The following is a 19,961-nucleotide window of genomic DNA, read 5'->3' as shown; positions in this document are numbered from 1 at the left end:
CCCAGACCAGGGCTGGAACCCGTGTCCCCTGCATCGGCAGGCGGACTCTCAACCACTGCGCCACCAGGGAAGCCCCTAAATGATCTTAATTATTGCTGTGGGTCTAAATACTATCTCTATATTAGTGACTTCCAAATTTATATCTTAAGCCCAAGATCAAGTGCTAAGATCAAGGTTCTTACAGGAATTGGTTACTGTTCTCTTCCCACATATATTTCACAAGCTTCACAAAACTTAATAACATCTGAAACTCTTGATTTCTCTCCTAAACTAGTTCTTCAAAACTTTCGAATCTTAATAAATGACACTGGTCCTATTACCTATTGTTGCATAACAAAGACCCCAGAACTTAGTGACTTAAAGCAATAATTTATTATTATATCCCAAGATGCTGTGCATCGGGAATTTGAGCAGCGCACAGTGGGGATCACCCATCACTCCCTAGACACGCCATAATGTCTGGGGCCTCAGCTGAGATAACACTACTGGCTGTAAGTTGGAAGAGCTGGGGCCTGGATGGGCAGCTTTCCCTCCCCTCACCTCCCTGTCACTCCTGCCCCTGCTGGTATCTCCACTTGGCTGCCTGAGGCTTTCTCATAGCATGACTGACTCACAGTAGTCAAACTTCCTACTTGAAAGCTCAGGGCACTAAAAGCAATTGTCCCCAGAAACATGGGCAAAGCTTCTTCTAACCAAGACTCAGAAGTCCCAGAATGTCACTTCTGCTGTATTTCTGGGTCAGACAAGTTCAGCTCAGAGTCAAAAGGTGTGTGTAGTATGGTGATGGTAGTGGTGGAGATTATAATCTCTCTTTCAATGAAGGGATTAGCAGAGAATTTGTAGCCAAATTTAATCTACCACAGACACCATCACATCAATTTCTCAAGCCTGAAATTTAGGATTAATTCTTAATTCCTTCTTGCTGTGACCTCCAGTAAGTCTTGCTGTTCTTACCTCCACAACTTATCCTGAATCTGTTTCTTCTGACACTACCATAGTCCAAATTGCCATCGTCTCTTGCTTGCAGATGCATCCTAACTATTTTCACAGTTGTCTTTCTTGCCTTCCTATAATGTATTCTCCACCTAGAAGTCAGGGTGTGATCCCATTACTTCTGATTAAACTACTCCATGGCTTTACATTGAGAATAAAATCCACATTCCTTGACAAGACCTAAAGGCCCTTCCGGATCTATCCCCTGTTTAACTCTAAACTTATGTCAAACCATTTTACCCTAACTCATTACACTCAAGACACACTGATCTTCACACAGTCCCTAGAGCAGTGGTTCTCACCTGGGGGAAATTTTGCCCCCTCAAAAGGCATTTGGTAATGTCCTGAGACATTTTTAGTTATCACAATGGGGAGTGGGGTTGCTATTGGTAGGCAGTGGGTAGGGGCCAGGATGCTGCTAAGTATCCTCCCAGGTGCAGGAAACCCCCACAAGAAAGGCTGATTCTGACAAAGGATGGGAGGTATTTCTGTTTATCAACCAAAGAGGTACTACACCGTGCAATTCACTTGGTCCCAGCAGCTTTATGATTCTTTACACATTAAAAATGTCAGGAGTTTTCACTATATCAATTATTTGCATAAATTGAGACTTTGCTACGATTTTTGTATCACATTCTTTCAAATTTGGATAATTCAAAATCATATAAAATGTATTGTGTGTTATTTCCAGTCTATCTAGTTTAGGAAGAATGAAGTAGCATTCTCTCTCTACTACTCGATCTGTTTTTGGAGGTCTCCGGACCTGGCCTTCCTTCTCTTGTTAGTAATCAGCAACTCCCTGCAATTCTACAGCTTTCTCTGAGGCATGATGACCACTGTTGCCATGGAATCCGATGTGACATTAGGCTCCAAAGGTTGATGGTGCCTTTGTCCTTGGTGGTTAGGCTGGTGATCAACTCCCTTCTTCCTCACACTCCTTTCAGTACTTGCTAACATGAATTTAGACTCCAGTGTTGTCCCTGACCCTGAAATGCATTTATCAACAGACTCTGAGCAGTACGGAAACACACTCTTTGGGCAACCTTAATATAGATTAAGTTATTCCAGCAAACATAGATTTGTGAATTCTTCCTGTCTTACCCAACTCTGCCCCCACTACTTGTCCAGAAAAGTGTCTCTGCAAGGGAAAGTGATTTGCCACCTCTAGATAACACTAGGATAACACTTTTTTTGGCCCAGCCCGAAGAGGAAAACAGACACACACATGTGCATTCCATCCAGCACTGACTTTGTGTTGCATTTGGCCCATGGTGGGGCGGGGTGCGGGGGGGGGGAACCAACACAGGATGGCAAGGGATACCTATTTAATCATTTGCCAATTCTGCCTTTGGACATAAAAACTGCTATTTGAGGTCAGATTTCCTGAGAGTCTGACTGAGGTATCATTGGCAACTGTGAAATCTGAAGGTTCAAGAGGAGTAGCCATACCAGGCAATAGCTGATTCTTTTTGCTAAGCTTTCATTTCATTCTTAGTTAAGGAAATTTTTCAGGGACTATAACCTATAGAAAGCTATTGACACTTTAGACTGTACTCAAAACATCTAAATGTAGAATAAAAATTTATTTTAAGCATCTGTGTAATACTTTGAAATACACACACAGGATTCTTTCCTGCTTGTTTTGCATAATTTCTGCACTCAGCAATATCATCAAAGAAAAAATGAGCTCTTTTCTTTCAGCTGTTGTATGCCTGGTTTGTTAAGTAAAATCCCTTAGTCTCATTAGACCAAGGAAGAAGACTATGACCTCTTGTGGAAGCTAGGTGAAGTATTTTATTACAATAAGAATTATGTAGCCAAGTACATAGAAATATATGTAATAGCTTCCATGATTCCCTGATCAGCTAGAAGTGATTTCTCCCTGTTTTGACCTCCAATATCATGCATCTGCTCATCATAATTCTTTTAAATACTGCCATGTTTTGTGATTATTTTATTTTATCAGTATATTTATTTAACATGTCAGCCATTTTTATGTGGCTAAGATTATGAACAAAATACAGTTCTTTCCCTTAAGCTACTCACAGCCTACTAAGAAATTGCATAAAAATAAATATATAATTACAATGGAATGTGAGAGTGCTAACAGAGGTTTGTGCATAGTTTTGAAAGCTCAGATGTATTGATAATATATCTTATTTTTCAAACTAATTTGTAAAAAAATTTTCCCTGTGTCCATTCCCATAATAACTTGAATTTATTTGGAAGTTCTTCAGTGTTTATTAATTTTGTTTCATTTTTGGTTTTGTTTTTGAATACTTCCTCATTGAGAGAGCACATCCTCTAGAATTCTTAATGTTCTATTTTTATTGAAGTATAAAATATACAGAAGGTACTCCACATCTTAAGTTTATATCTCAGTGAAATATCTAAAGTAAACATGGCCATGAAACCACACCCCAGGATGGTGTGTTGGACATGGCTTGTACCAACTTGTGGGATCCAACTGTTAAATATTCAGGAATTTTGCCACTGGTTGTTCAAATGTTGGTAACTTGAAATTGGGCAGCATGAGAATATTTACCTATTAGGAGCTTTGTTCCAGAAAACAAGTTGCTAAAGTTGTTCTAAACATTTAACATCACTGATTAATCACTGCTGATTAATAAATACAGAATTAACAGCATCCCTGAAGCCACTCCTATGTCTACTTCCAATCATTAACTGTTCTATTTTAGGGGTAACCACCAACTTGATATCTAGCACTATAAGGTTAATTTACTACTTTACAAATGTATAGCTTGAGGAAAGAAGAGATTCATGAGGGTCTGAAGCTTAAACGATTTGGGGCTCTCTTTAAAGAAACAAATACATAATTATAAATAAAATAAGAGGTACAGGGCCTTAGATGGAATATGAGCAAGTTAAAGGACCTCCATATTATTTTCATGGTAAATCTAACTCTGCTGATGTGTATATTTTCGTTCATTCTTTCTTCTTTTTTTTTGGTCTTGCTTCTGTCATTTACTATTGTGTTTGAGAGATTCATCTATGCTTTTGCATGTGGCAGTCTATACATTTCATTGTTTGAATTTACCACAATGTACTTATCCATTCTACTGTGGTTGTTTCCAGTTTGAGGCTTCTACCAATACTCCTGCTACAAACACATGTACATGCCTTTGGGTGCACACGTGTTTCATTGTGTTGGACATATATCTATGAGTGGCATTGTGACATAATAGGGTGTTCATGTGTTCAGCTTTAGTAGATAGTGCCAAACAGTTTTTCCAACTGGTGGTAAAAGTGTACGGTCCCAACAGCAGTGTATGGGAGATCCAGTTCTACCTTTTTGCCAAAGCAGGGTATCGTGAAACTTAAAATTAGCCAGTCTGTGCATTGCCCTGATGTCCAGTTAGCTTTAGCATATTTTTCTAACAAGTTTTGCTCCTTTGGATATTTTCTTTTGTGCAGTGTTTTGTGCATTAAAAATTGGGTTATCTATTTTTAATGTCTTCTAGCAGTTATTTTTATATTATGGATATGAATTCTTTGAGGCGTATATGCAATGCAAATCTTTTCTCTCATTTTCTAGTTTGGGTTTCACTCTTTTAAAGTTATCTTTCAATGAAGCTAAGTTCTTAATTTTGTAGAAATTTAATCATTTTAATAGCTAGCACATTTTGCACTCTGTTTATGCAATCTTTTTTCTCTCCCAAAACATTAAGGATACTCTCCTGTGTTATTTTCTAAAAGCATTATTGTTTTACCTTTCATTTACTGAAAAATATCTATCACTATGATGGAAGATTTTTCTATATTTCTTTTAGTTCTGCCACGTTTTGCTTTATATAATTTGAATCTATTATTCATTGCAAAGAAATCCAGAATTATAATGTATTCCTGGTGGACTGATATTTCCTTCATCTTCAACAATGCTTCTTGCCTCAGAGTCTATCCTTTTTGATATTTGAATGCTTACAATAGTTTCCTTTTATTTAGTATTCACATTGTAAACTTTCCCCTTCCTCTATTTTCGATCTATTTGCATCCTTATTTTTAAGGTGTGTCTATTATATCTACTGTTGTTTTTATCCAGTCTGACAAACTTTGTCATTTAATAGGAGTATTTAGTTCAGTTACATTTAATAGTTACGTGTTTGGACTTAAATCTACTATCTTATGATTTGATTTATATTTCTCCAGTGTGTTCTGTGTTCCTTTTGCCATGGTCATTTTCTTATTTTATAGGTTATTGTAAATGTTTTATATTTTCCCCTATGGGCTTGTTAGTTCTACATTTGTTTACTGTTTTTATTGGTTGCCCTAAATTTTACAACATGCATTTCTGACTTATTCTAAAAAAATAGTGTTTTTACCACTTCTCCTCCTACTCCTAATTAGGCTTTTGCTATTTTTTGTCGTATAATTTATTATACATATGTCTATATATCACAAGGCAACATTTTTATTATTTTACACAGTTAATGGCCATTTAAATTTAGCCACATATTATCCTTTCCATAATTCTCTTTCCTTCCTGAACCGCCATGATTCTTTCTAGGTTCATTATTCAAATATTGAATGTCCTTTAATATTTACTTTAGTGCATATCTTTTGTCTTAATTACTGTAGCTTTAGAGTAACTCTTGAAATCAGATCGTTTATATGTCCTCCAAATTTGTTTTCTTCTTCAAAATTGTTTTGGCTCTTCTACATCTTTTGCATTTCTACATAAATTTAAGGTTATCTTGTCAATTTCTAGAAACATAACTCTTCATTTTATTCTTTGACTTTGCTATTAGTTCTAGTATCTTTTTTGAAAATTTCTTAATTTTTTTAATACATATGATCATGTTGTCTATGAATAAAAGGAGTTTAACTTCCTAATTTCCAACCTGTATGACTTTTCTTTTCTTCCTCAGTTGCACTGGCTAGGACCTCTAAACCCATGTTGAATAGAAGCACTGAGAGTGGACAGAATAGTCTTGTTCCCAGACTTAGGGAGAAAGCATTGAGTCTTTTCCCTTTAACAACTGATACTAGCTGTAGGTATTTTACAGATGCCTTTTATGGGATTGAGGGTATTATTTTCTATTCCTAGTCTGCTGAGGGTTTTTATAAATGGGTGTTGAATTTGTCAAAAAAAATTCTTATGTGTACTGTATATTGGAGCAGTCATGCAGTTTTTCTCTTTATTGTGTTAATATGGAGGATCATATTGTTCAATTTTCATATATTAAACCAAACCTGTACTACTTGAATAAATCCCACTTGTTCATGATGTATTAGCCTTTTTGTATATTGCTGGATTCAATTTGCTAACATTGTTAAAGACTTTTGTATCTATGTTCATGAAGTATATTGGTCTGAAATTTTTCTTGTAATAATATCCTTTTATGATTTTGGTATCAGAGTAGCACTGGCCTCATGGAATAAGCTGGGAAGGGTTTGTTTTTCCTCCATATTCTGAAACAGTTTGCATAGAATTAGTATTTTTTATTTCTAAGTAAGTGTATAATAGAATTCATCAATGAAGCCTCTGTCTCTGAAGGGTTTTATGTGTGTGTGTGTTTTGGGGGGAGTTTTTATTTATGAATTTGGTTCTTTAGCTATATAGTTCTACTATGTCTTGAGTTCATTTTGGTCATTTGTGCCTTTCAAAGTTGTCCACTTCATTTACATTTTTAAATTTATTGACATAAATTTTTCATAATATTGTCTTATTTTAATGTGTGTAGGATTGCTAGTGGTTTCCCCTCTTGCATTCTTCTTGGTATTGGTAGATTTTGTGTTCTCTCCTGGTTTTTTTTTTTTTTTCTCGATCAGTCTAGCTTGAGGTTACTCTTTTCTATGGACAAGATTTGGTATCTTTTTTTTCTCTAGTGTTTGTCTCATTTCTCTTTCATTGATTTCTGCTCTTATTTTATTCCTTCTACTTACTTTGAGTTTAATTTTCTCTTCCTTTTCTATCTTATAAAGTGGAAGTTTAGAAAACTGAGTCTAGATCTTTCCTCTTTTCTAATATAAAAATCTAAAGCTATAAACATCCTGTGAGTGCTATTTTAAATTCATCCTACAAATTTTGATTTGGTGTATTTTTATTTGCATTCAGTCCAAAATAACTTCTAATTATGTGTGAGATTTCTTTATTTACCCCTGTTTTTTTAGAAGCGTGTTGATTAATATCCATATACTAAGGGATATTCCAGATGTTTTTGTTACTGATTACTAATTCAATTCATTTGTTGTCAAAGAAAACATTTTGCATGATTATAATCCTTTTAAATTTATTGAAAATTTTTATGGACCAGCACATGTCTATCTTGGAGAATGTTTCATGTGCATTTGGAAGGAATGTATATTCTCTAGTTGTTGAGTGGAGTGTACTAAAATGTCAATTAGATTCATACTTTGTGCCTACTTGCTTTACAAATTACTGAAGGAGGATTTTGAAATTTCTAGCCCTTATTATGGATTTATTTGTATCTCCTTACATGTCTGTTAGTTTTTGTTTCTTGTATTTTGAAGCACTAATATTAGGTGCATAGCCATTTAGGATTTGTATTTCTTCTTAAAGAAGTGAAGCTTTTAAATGTACAGTCAATTCTTATTATTCATGGTAGTTATGTTCTATAATGTCACTGTGAACACTGAATTAGTGAATACTGAAAAATCACTCCCAGAGAAAATATATACACATATGTATATGTAGTACCTAGATTATAATCTTAAATGCTAAAAAAAACAACATGGCATGGTAGATTCGTCTTCCTTTATTTTACAAAAGTAAAAATGAGGCTCAAAAACGTGAAGTGACTTGCCTGAGGCTGCCCCACTAACATATGCCAGAGCTGGGATTTAAACCCTGTCTATCTGGTCCCAGAGATGGATCTTCTTGCACTACATCTCATTGCCTTCTGCTGTCTCTCTACTCTGGCCATCACGATATGAGAGCTGGAAAAAGTAGGCAGAACATTGCTTTGTTCAACCTCAGCTGGGAATGTGTATGTCGGAAGGCCAAAATTTGCCCCCATTCCACACAAGTCCACAAATGACCATGAATGTATGGGGAACGTTGATTTGGGGATTAAAAATAAATTTTAGCCAGGAAGTGAATCCACAAGTAATGAGGATCAACTGTACCTCATTTGATAAGTAGGAAGTTGATAAATAATAAGTAATATCCTTATTCTGAAGTCTATTTTATCTGACATTAAAATAGGCACTTTTCTTGAGGAGTGTGTTTGCATGGTTTTATTTTTTCCATCCTTTTACCTGTAATTTTTATACCTGTATGTTTAGAGTGAGTTGCTTTTAGCTATAATTGGGTCTGACAACTCTATCCTGTTAATGTTTTATCCATTTATATGTGATGTTATTACCATTATGATTTGAATCTACCATGTTTCTATTTGTTTCTTATTTGTCTCTTCTGTACTCTATTCTTTTTTCCCCACTTTTTTTTTTTTTTTTTTTGCATTAAGTGATTTTTAGGAGTACAATGGATTCACTAGTTTCTTATTGCTATACCTCTTTGTGTTGTTTAGTTTTTTCTCTTGGGCAGAGGCTTTTGTAGGTCCTTGAGTTTCTTAAGGAATCTGTGAGGTCAAATTGTTTTCACAGTGATGTTAAGAGTTATTTGCATTTTTTTCTCTCTTGTATGGTGGGGTTTTCCAGAGCTATATATCATATCATGTTACAACAGATTAAAGTTGCAGCAGATATGAAAATCTAGTCATCTTTTATTAGGCCAACATTAAAATAATTTGCAAAGTGTGAAGTAATGATACTTTTAAGTACTCTTTTGTTTTGTTTGTTAGACACAGTATTTTTTCATTAAAATATGTTCTATGTATGTTAACATATAATGAGTTTATCACTATTTTTAAACAAATATTTAAAAATTAAGTTATAGTATGATAAATACTGAGAGATAGAACTAATATAAATAAGCTCTTTAGAGTGCCAAATAATTTTAAGACTCTAAGTTTTTCTAAGATCAAAAAGTTGGAGAATTAGTGCTCTGGGTTTTATCATATGTATCTCTAATTTATCACAGTCTACCTGCAAATAATAATATACCACATTGCACATAGTATAAGAGCTTTGCAATAGTATACTTTCATTTTTCATCTTCTATTATTTGTGTCATTGTTATTATACATTTTATTCCTACATATGTTATAAACTCCACAAAGCATTGTTAATGTTCTCTCTTTAAACCATCTTTTACCTACATATTTACCATTTCCAGTAATTTTTATTTGTCTATGGAAATACAACTTTCTTTCAGGTGTCCTTTTCCTTCTACTTGAAGAATTTCCTTTAACATTTCCTGGAGTGTGTCCTGCTGTCAATGAATTCTCCCCAGACAGGGAGATGCTTAAGAGTCATAAAGATCAGTTAGTTTTGATGAGTGACTGATATTAAGACACATATATAAAATATAGGAGAGAGATATCTTAGAACCAGAGTTGGCAAGATTTAGCAACTGATTGGATGGATTGGGGATGAAGTGTTACATGCTAAAATGCCTCTTAAACATCATAGTCAATGCACTAAGAATAAAAGAGTAAATATGGGGAAGGTTCATCCAAGAGTATTATTTGCAGATAATAATATTGTCTAACTGGAAAACCCAGAATCCACTGAAAAATCATTAAAATCACTACATTTAATAAAGAAATTAATGTGTATATAAAATTTATTTCTTGTCTATAAGAAAGCTATTATCTATTAGAAAATATAATAGTAAACAACAGCAGCAGCAGCAAAAACCATAAAAATATCTGATCAAAATAGAACAAACATTTGAAATACCTGGCTAAGGAGCTACTAATAAGAAATGTAAAGAGCTGATAGAAAGAAAACTATAAAGAACTTGAATGAAAAAATTAATAATTAGAAAGATGCATCTTGACATATGAGGCTTAATACGTCCATTCTCTCTAAATTAATCTATAGATATAATTAATTCAAAATAATTCAAGTAGATAAATTTGATTCTAAATGTTTAGTTTGAATGAATGAGAATATGGTATAAACATTTTTTAAATGGTAAGGAATCTTGTCCTATCAAATATTAATATACATTATAAAGTCATTATAATGCTAGTACAGGAATGAATAGACAATTAGTAAAATAGAATAAAGGTCATGGCCACATTTAAGTATACATATCAAGATTTACTGTATAATGACTATGAGCCAAATTAGTGGGGGAAATAGAGATTGACAGTATTAGACAAGAGCTGCTCTTCTTTGGCAAAAAAAAATAAAATTAGATCTCTACTACATAATATATGTTAACATAAATTTCAGATAGGTTAAAGATTTGAATATAAAAGTAAAGCCATAAAATTACTAGAAGGAAAATACAAGTAGAAGACTGTGTGGTCTGGAGTTAAAAGACTTTCTAACATAATAACTAATATATAAACCTTAAGAAAATGCCTTACTTTGGCTCATTTAAAATACATAACTAGTGGATGGAGACACAATGGCAGAGTAGAGGATGTGATCTTACCACTTCTTATGAAAACACCAAAATCACGACTACCTGCTGAAAAACCATCAAAAAAATGCTAGAACCTACCAAAAAAAAGATACCTTACACCCAAAGATAAACAAGAGGCACAACAACATGGTAAGGAGAGTGCAATCATGATAAAATCAAATCCCACACCTGCCAGTTGGGTGACCCACAAGCTGGAAAATAATTATATTACAAAAGTTCTCCCAGAGGAGTGGAATTTCTGAACCCCATATAAGTCTCCCCAGGCTTGGGGGTCTGGCATCGGGAGGAGGAGCTCCCAGAGAATCTGGCTTTGAAGGCCAATGAAGGTTGATCACAGGAATTCCACAGGACTGGGTGTAAGAGAAATGCCACTCTTAGAGGGGACACACAAAGTCTTGAGCACCAGGACTCAGGGAAAAAAGCAGCAATCTCATAAGAGACTGGTCAGACCACCCTGTTAGTATTGGAGGGTCTCCTGTAGAGGTAGGGGGTGGCTGTGGCTCATCATGGAGACAAAGACACTGGCGGCAGTATTTCCGGGGAATACTCATTGGGGTGAGCCCTTCTGGAGGCTGCCATTTTCTTACTGAGACCTGGCCCCACCCAACAGCCTGCAGGCCCCAGTGCTGGGATGCCTCAGGCCAAACAACCAACAGGGCAGGAACATAGCCCCACCCATCAGCAGATGGGATGCTTAAAAAGTCTTCCTGAGCCCACATCCCTCTAGACATGCCACTTGGTGCAGCCCTGCCCACCAGAGGGACAAGACTCAGCTCCACCCACCAGTGGGAAGGAACCAACCCCTCTCACCAGGAAGCCTGCACAAACCTGTTAGATAGCCTCATCCACCAGGGGGCAGACAGCAGAAACAAGGAAAACTACAACCCTGCAGCCTGTGGAATGGAAACTGCAACCACAGAAAGTTAGACAAAATGAGACAGCAGAGAAATATGTTCCAGATAAAGGAGCAAGATAAAACCCCAGAAGAACAACTAAGTGAAGCGGAGATAGGCAAACTACCTGAAAAACAATTCAGAGTAATGATGGTAAAGATGATCCAAGATCTCAGAAAAAGAATGGATGCACAGATCAACAAGATACAAGAAACGTTTAACAAAGACCTAGAAGACCAAAATAAACAGAAATGAACAATCAAATAACTGAAATGAAAAATACACTAGAAGGAATCAATAGCAGAATAAGTAAGGCAGAAGAACGGATAAGTGAGATTGAAGACAGAATGGTGGAAATCACTGCCACAGAACAGTATAAAGGAAAAAGAATGAAAAGAAATGAGGACAGTCTAAGAGACCTCTGAGACAATACTAAATGCATGAACATTTACTTTATAGGGGTCCCAGAAGGAGAAGAGAGAGAGAAAGGACCTGAGAAAATAAGTGAAGAGATAATAGATGAAAACCTTCCTGACATGGAAAAGGAAACAATCACCCAAGTCCAGGTAGTGCAGGGAGTCCCAGGCAGGATAATCCCAAGGAGGAACACGCTGAGACACATAGTAATCAAAATGACAAAAATTAAAGATAAAAAATATTAAAAGCAAGAAGGGAAATAAAAACAAGTAAGGTACAAGTGAATTCCCATAAGTTAATCAGCTGATTTCTCAGCAGTAATTCTGCAGACCAGAAGGGAGTGGCACTATAGATTTAAAATGATGACAGGGAAGAACCTACAACCAAGAATACTCTACGCAGCAAGGCTCTCATTCAGATATGACAGAGAAACCAAAAGCTTTACTGACAAGCATAAGCTAAGAAAATTCAACACCACCAGACCAGCTTTGCAAGAAATGCTAAAGGAACTTCTCTAGGTGGAAAAGATAAGGCCACAACTAGAAACAAGTAAATTACAAATGGAAAAGCTCATCAGTAAAATCAAACATACAGTAAGGGTAGGAAATCATCTACACACAAATATGATATCAAGACCCACAACTGTGAGACAAGGAGACCACAAACGCAGGATATTGGAAATGCATTCAAAATTAAAAGACCAGCAACTTAAAACAATCTTCTTTATATATAGACTGCTATAGCAAAACTTCATGGTAACAGGAAACCAAAAATCTATGATACATACATAAAAAAAGAAAAAGGAATCCAAACACAACACTAAAGTTACTCATCAAATCACAAGAGAAGAGAACAAAAGAGGAAGGGAAGAAAAAAGACCTACAAAAACAAATCCAAAACAATTAACAAAATGGCAATAAGAACATACATATAAATAACTACCTTAAACATAAGTGAATTAAATAGTTCAACCAAAGGACATAGACTGGTGGAATGGATACAAAAACAAGACCTGTATACATACTGTCTACAAAAGACCCACTTCAGATCTAGGGACACATACAGACTGAAAGTGAGGGGATGGAAAAAGGTATTTCTTACAGAAGGATATCAAAAGAAAGCTGGAGTATTAATAGTCATATCAGATGAAATAGACTTTAAAATAAAGACTGTTACAAGAGACAAAGTAGGACACTACATAATGATCCAGGGATCAATTCAAAAAGAAGACATAACAATTGTAAATATATATGCACCCAGCATACTAGCACCTCAATATATAAGGCAAATACTAATAGCCATAAAAGGAGAAATCAACAGTAACACAATAATAGTGGGGGATTTTGACATCCCACTTTCATCAAAGGACAGATCATCCAGACAGATGATCAATAAGGAAACACAGGCCTTAAATGACATATTAGACCAGAAGGACTTAATTGATCTTTATAGAGCATTGCATCCAAGAGCAGAAGAATGCACACTGTTCTCAAGTGCACATGGAACATTCTCCAGGTTTGATCATGTGCTGGTCCACAAAGTGAGCCTTGGTAAACTTAAGAAAATTGAAATCATGTCAAACATCCTTTCCTACCACAACACTATGAGATTAGAAATTGACTACAAGGAAAAGAAAACATAGAAAACACAAAGACATGGATGATAAACAATATGCTACTAAACAACCAATGGATCACTGAAGACATCATAGAGGAAATAAAAAAATAGCAAGAGGAAAATGAAAACAAAAGGATGACAATCCAAAACCTATGGGACGCAGCAAAAGCAGTTCTAAGAGGGAAGTTTATAGTAATACAATCTTACCTCAGGAAACAAGAAAAACTGCAAATAAACAACCTAACGTTACACCTAAAGCAACTAGAGAAAGAAGAACCAACAAAATCCAAAGTTAGTAGAAGGAAAGAAATCATAATGATCAGAGCAGAAATAAATGAAATAGAGATGAAGAACACAATAGCAAAGATCAATGTAACTAAAAGCTGGTTCTTTGACAAGATAAACAAAATTTATAATTCTTTAGCCAGACTCATCAGAAAAAAAAGGGTGTGGACTCAGATCAATGAAATTAGAAATGAAAAAGAAGTTACAACACACGTCACAGAAATACAAAGGATCATAAGAGACTACTATAAGCAATTTTAGGCCCTAAAAATGGACAACCTGACAGAAATGGACAAATTCTTAGAAAAGTACAACTTTCCAAGACTGAACCAGGAAGAACTAGAAAATATGAACAGACCAATCACAAGTACTGAATTTGAAACTGATTTAAAAACTCCCAACAAACAAGAGTCCAGGACCAGACGGCTTCACAGGCGAATTCTATCAAACATTTAGAGAAGAGGTAACACCTACATTTCTGAAACTATTCCAAAAAATTGCAGAGGAAGGAACACTCCCAAACCCATTCTATGAGGCCACCATCACCCTAATGCCAAAACCAGACAAAGATACCATGAAAAAAGAAAATTACAGACCAATATCACTGATGAACATAGATGCAAAAATCCTCAACAAAATACTAGCAAACAGAATCCAACAATACATTAAAAGGACCATACAACATGAGCAAGTGGGATTCATCCTAGGGATGCAAGGATTATTCAATATCCACAAATTAATCAGTGTGATACACCACATCAACAAATTGAAGAATAAAAACCATATGATCATCTCAACAGATGCAGAAAAAGCTTTTGACAAAATTCAACAGCCATTTATGATAAAAACTCTCCAGAAAGTGGACATAGAGGGAACATATCCCACATAATAAAGGCGATATATGACAAACGCAGAGGTAACATCATTATCAATGGTGAAAATCTGAAAGCATTTCCTCTAAGATCAGGAAAAAAAGAAGAATGTCCACTCTCGCCACTTTTACTCAACATAGATTTGGAAGTCCTAGCCGCAGCAATCAGAGTAGAAATATAGATAAAGGGGATCCAAATTGGAAAAGAAGAAGTAAAACTGTCACTGTTTCCAGATCACATGCTGCTATATGTAGAAAATCCCAAAGATACTACCAGAAAGCTATAGAGCTCATCAACGAATTTGGTAAAGTTGCAGGTTACAAAATTAACACACAGAAATCTCTCGCATTCCTATACACTAACAGCAAAAGAACAGAAAGAGAAATTAAAGAAACAGTCCCATTTACCGCTGCATCAAAAAGAATAAAATACCTAGGGATAAACTTGCTAAGGAGGCAAAAGTTCTGTACTCCGAAAACTATAAGATGCTGATGAAAGAAATCGAAGATGACACAAACAGATGGAGAGATATACCATGTTCTTGGATTGGAAGAATCAACACTGTGAAAATGACTATAGTACCCAAAGCGATCTACAGATTCAATGCAATCCCTATCAAATTATCCATGGCATTTTTCCCAGAACTAGAACAAAAAAATCTTAAAATTTGTATGGAGACACAAAAGACCCCAAATAACCAAAGCAATCTTGAGAAAGAAAAATAGAACTGGAGGAATCAGGCTCCCTGACTTCTGACTATACTTCAAAGCTACAGTCATCAAAATAGTATGGTACTGGCACAAAAATGGAAATATAGACCTATGGAACAGGACAGAAACCCCAGAAATAAACCCACACCCTTATGGTCAATTAATCTACAACAAAGGAGGTAAGACTGTACAATGGAGAAAAGACAGCCTCTTCAATAATGGTGCTGGGAAAACTGGACAGCTACATGTAAAAGAATGAAGTTAGAACATTCTTTAACACCATACAGAAAAATAAATTAAAAATTGATTAAATACCTAAATGTAAGACTGGATGCTTTAAAACTCTAAGAGGAAAACATAGGCAGAACACTCTTTTACAATAAATAGCAGCAGTATCTTTTTTGATCCATCTCCTAGACTAGTGGGAATAAAAATAAAAATATACAAATTAGACCTAATTTTACTCTAAAGCTCTTGCACAACAAAGGAAACCACAACAAATAGAAAAGAGAACCCAGACTTCCCTGCTGGCACAGTGGTTAAGAATCTGCCTGCCAATGCAGGGGACATGGGTTCGAGCCCTAGTCCAGGAAGATCCCACATGCCGTGGAGCAACTAAGCCCATGTGCTGCAACTACTGAGCCTGAGCTCTAGAGCCTGCGAGCCACAACTACTGAGCCCGTATGCCACTACTACTGAAGCCTGTGTGCCTAGAGCCCGTGCTCCACAACAAGAGAAGCCACCACAATAAGAAGCCTGTGCACCACAACGAAGAGTAGCCCCTGATCGCTGCCAACTAGAGAAACCCCGTGCACAGCAACGAAGACCCAATGCAGCCATAAATAAATAAATTTTTTAAAAAGTGTTGGATTTAAAAAACAAAAGAAAAGACAACCCACAGAATGGGAGAAAATATTTGCAAAAGAGGTAACTGACAAGGGATTAATCTCCAGAATTTACAAACAGCTCATGCGGCTGAATATCAAAAAGAAAAAGAAAAGAAACATGAAAACAATCAACCCAATCAAAAAATGGACAGAAGAACTAAATAGACATTTCTCTAAAGATGACATACATTTGGCCAAAAGGCAGATGAAAAGATGCTCAATCTCGCTAATTATTAGAGAAATGCAAATCAAAACTACAATGAGTTATCATCTCTCACCAGTCAGAATGGCCATCATCAAAGAGTCTACAAGTGCTGGAGAGGGTGTGCAGAAAAGGGAACCCTCCTACACTTTTGGTGGGAATGTAAATTGGTACAGCCACTATGGAGAACAGTATGGAGGTTCCTTAAGAAACTGAAAATAGAACTACCATATGATCCAGGAATCCCACTCCTGGGCATATATCCAGAGAGGACCACAATTCAAAAGATACATGCACCCCAATGCTCATTGCAGCCCTGTTTACAATAGCCAAGACATGAAAGTGACCAAATGTTCATCGACAGAGGAATGGCTAAAGAAGGTATGGTACATATATACAATGGAATATTACTCAGCCATTAAAAGAATGAAATAATGCCATTTGCAGCAACATGGATGGACCTGGAGATTATCATACTAAGTGAAGTAAGTCAGATGGAGAAAGACAAATATCATACATTGCTTATATGCAGAATTTTAAAAATATGAAAGAAATGAACTTATTTACAAAACAGAAGCAGGTTCACAGACTTAGAAAACAAACTTTGGTTACCAGAGGGGAAGGGTCGGTTGGGGGAAGGATAGATTGGGAATTTGGGATTGACATGTACACATTGCTATATATAAATTTTACAGATAACTAACAAGGACCTAATATATAAAACAGGGAACTCTGTTCAATACTCTGTAATAACCTAAATGGGGAAAAAGTTGAAAAAGAATAGATACGTGTATACGTGTAAATGAATCACTTTGCTGTACACCTGAAACTTACACATTATTAATCAACTATACTCCAACATAAAACAAAAATTATTTTTAAAATATATGACTAAAATAATATTAAATACAATAAATTTTATTTATGAATTTTAAGTGAAATCAACAATTCATAAAAACTTGTGATGGACAAAGGCTAAATATAATTAACATACAAGCTCCATTTATAAATCTTTATGGAAAGCATATCCATACACTTATTAAAATATTGCACAAAACACATGACCTGGTAATTTGTAAAATAGCAAATACAATTCACAAAGAGGCATATGACAAGATATTTTTTTTTTATCCAATAGTAAGGGTAGAATACAATAGATCAGGATTAGCGCACTTGAAAGAGCAAGTAGGATAAGTTAAACAAAAGAAAACAAAACCCTAAAAGAAGAGCAAGGAAAATGTCCAAGAAAAGATGTGTGCTAAGTTGAATTACTTTTTATTATCAACACTTCACTCCCTTGGTGAAATACACTTTCCTGCCACAATGAAGTCAATTTGGACTGTGTAATTTTCTTTGGCTAAAAAATTTCTCTTTCGGGCAAGAATTTTAAGAACCACTTTGTTCTTTGCAAGATTTTCTTTTTATTTGCTACCATAATGGAGAAAATACCATATAGACACTGCTCACCTGGATCCAGAGTGAAAAGTTCATGGAGCAGGCCCCCAGCCAAACCACAATGGAAATGTGGTCTGGGTGAGAAATATACCTTTGCTGTTGTAAGCCAGTGAAATGTTGGGGTTATTTGTTACTTCAGCATAACCTGGTGCATCCTGTCTGTTACATCTGGTCAACTTTATGTTTTTGACTTCCTATTGGAAAGTTGACTGACCCATTGGGTGGAGATTCCAAACAAAAGAGATCATCTACCCAAAGAATGTATACAAAGAAGATAAGGTTTGATAGGAGAGGAATATTGACAGATTAACTTTTCATGAGTGGAGAGATTTAGGTAGAAAGTGATGAGAAATAAATGTAGTGAAAAGGGAAAAGGTAATAGAGGGTAGATGGTCAAATGCCTGAACAAAAGGTTTATATTTAATTGAGGACTTGACAGTGCTTCAGTTTTGAGACAACTACTTTTTTCTTCCTCTTCTTATTATTTTTATTACTTATTAGTTTGTCTAAATTATTTCTATGGGAAAAGGAATAGTTAGGATGGAGGACCAGCATGCCAAATTATCAGCGAATAAATATGTCCCATACTATCTCTGTTTCAATTATATTATCATAAAACTTCTAAGACCTTTAAACTAGAGTTATTACCAGGAAAATCCTAATAACTCTTCTTGACTTATCAACTGTCCATTTTCTAGGGTGTCTAAAGAATGGAAAGAAATCCACAGAGAATGCAGGTAACAGATAAGTTATGTGTTAGTATAAAGCTTTTTATATCATAAATAAGACTGGAATGCAGGTGTCCACAATTCTAGCCTACTGCCAGACCTAATAAAGTACACTGGCTCAGCAGTTGAAAAGCTTGGAGTTGCTATTTTTGTGCAAAGATTTCAGACCCATGGTGGGAGACTGAGCCATAAACTATGTTTGCTTCTTCAGATGGTAAATGAAATGTTACTTTGCAATGTGTTTAGTATGGGAACACTGTGAGGACATGTACAGGTCATAATTACCCATTGTGGCATAACAGCTTTGAGATATCCTCAGTGTGAGTTCCAACTGCTTCCATCGCTTTCTTTCACACTATCTAAACTTACTTTTTTCTCTTAAATTCTTTTTCTAACCTTTGCTGAATCCTCTTTCTCTTCTGATTTCTTTAATATCTATGGATCCCACATTTCTGTCTTAGCCCTTGTTTCTTTCCCTGTATAATTTTTCTGGTCGTTCTTTCTGGAGTTCAGTATTAGGTACATTTGATACTACCTACGTCTGTGTCTCTGAATCAAACTTCTCTACTGAGATCCAGGACTGTATCTTTGTTTCTCTGACATCTCAAGTTCAGGTTGTCCAAAATGTGTTCCTAACTGTACCTCTAATGCACAACTAGTGGTACCGTCATTTACCAAAACACTAAAACTCAATAGCCTAGGTGTAGCCTAGGCTACACCTATAATTTCCTTTTCTTTTGCTCCTTGAAACTTTTTAGTCTAAATCCTATCAGTCACATTTGTTGACTATTTATTGCATTTGTTCCCTCCTCTCCATCCGCATCTGAATTGGTTCTTGTCACCTGTCACACAGACTATTGTAATAACACTTCAGAGGGTCTCCTTTGCTCTAGCCTTCTCCTTCTGCACTTTATCCACCATGATGTCTTACCATCGACACCAAGAATTATGATTCTAAAACGCAAATTAGATCATATTACTCCACTTCTTAAACTTTCCAGTATTTCTCCATTGCCTAGTCCACAGCATTCATATTTGTGTGCATACAAGGCCCTTTGTGACCTGGCATCTTGTCCACTTCTCCAAGCTGTGTTTCCTCTCATATCTCTTGGTGCCTCTGGAAGTGACTTCATTTTGTTCCTTCACACCTCTTGGCTGTGCACATGCTTCTTACTCTGAAATATCCCTCTACTGATTGTCTACTGGTCAAACATTGGTTAAACTTCTACTCTCCATTCAGGAATCAGTCTAAACACTCCCTGTGCAAAGCCCTGGGTGGAAAGTGCATGTATGTCAGGCTGTCACTGTATCTTCCTTCTCAAAGCCTCATATTAGCATTATCATATGTAGTCCTTTGTTTACTGGTCTAGCTTTATATTAGACAGCATGCTCCTTTAGGAAAATAACTCTATCTTCATACA

Source organism: Physeter macrocephalus, chromosome 12 (assembly GCF_002837175.3).
Source record: "Physeter macrocephalus isolate SW-GA chromosome 12, ASM283717v5, whole genome shotgun sequence".
Taxonomy (NCBI): domain Eukaryota; kingdom Metazoa; phylum Chordata; class Mammalia; order Artiodactyla; family Physeteridae; genus Physeter; species Physeter macrocephalus.
Note: the sequence above shows the minus strand (reverse complement) of the source record.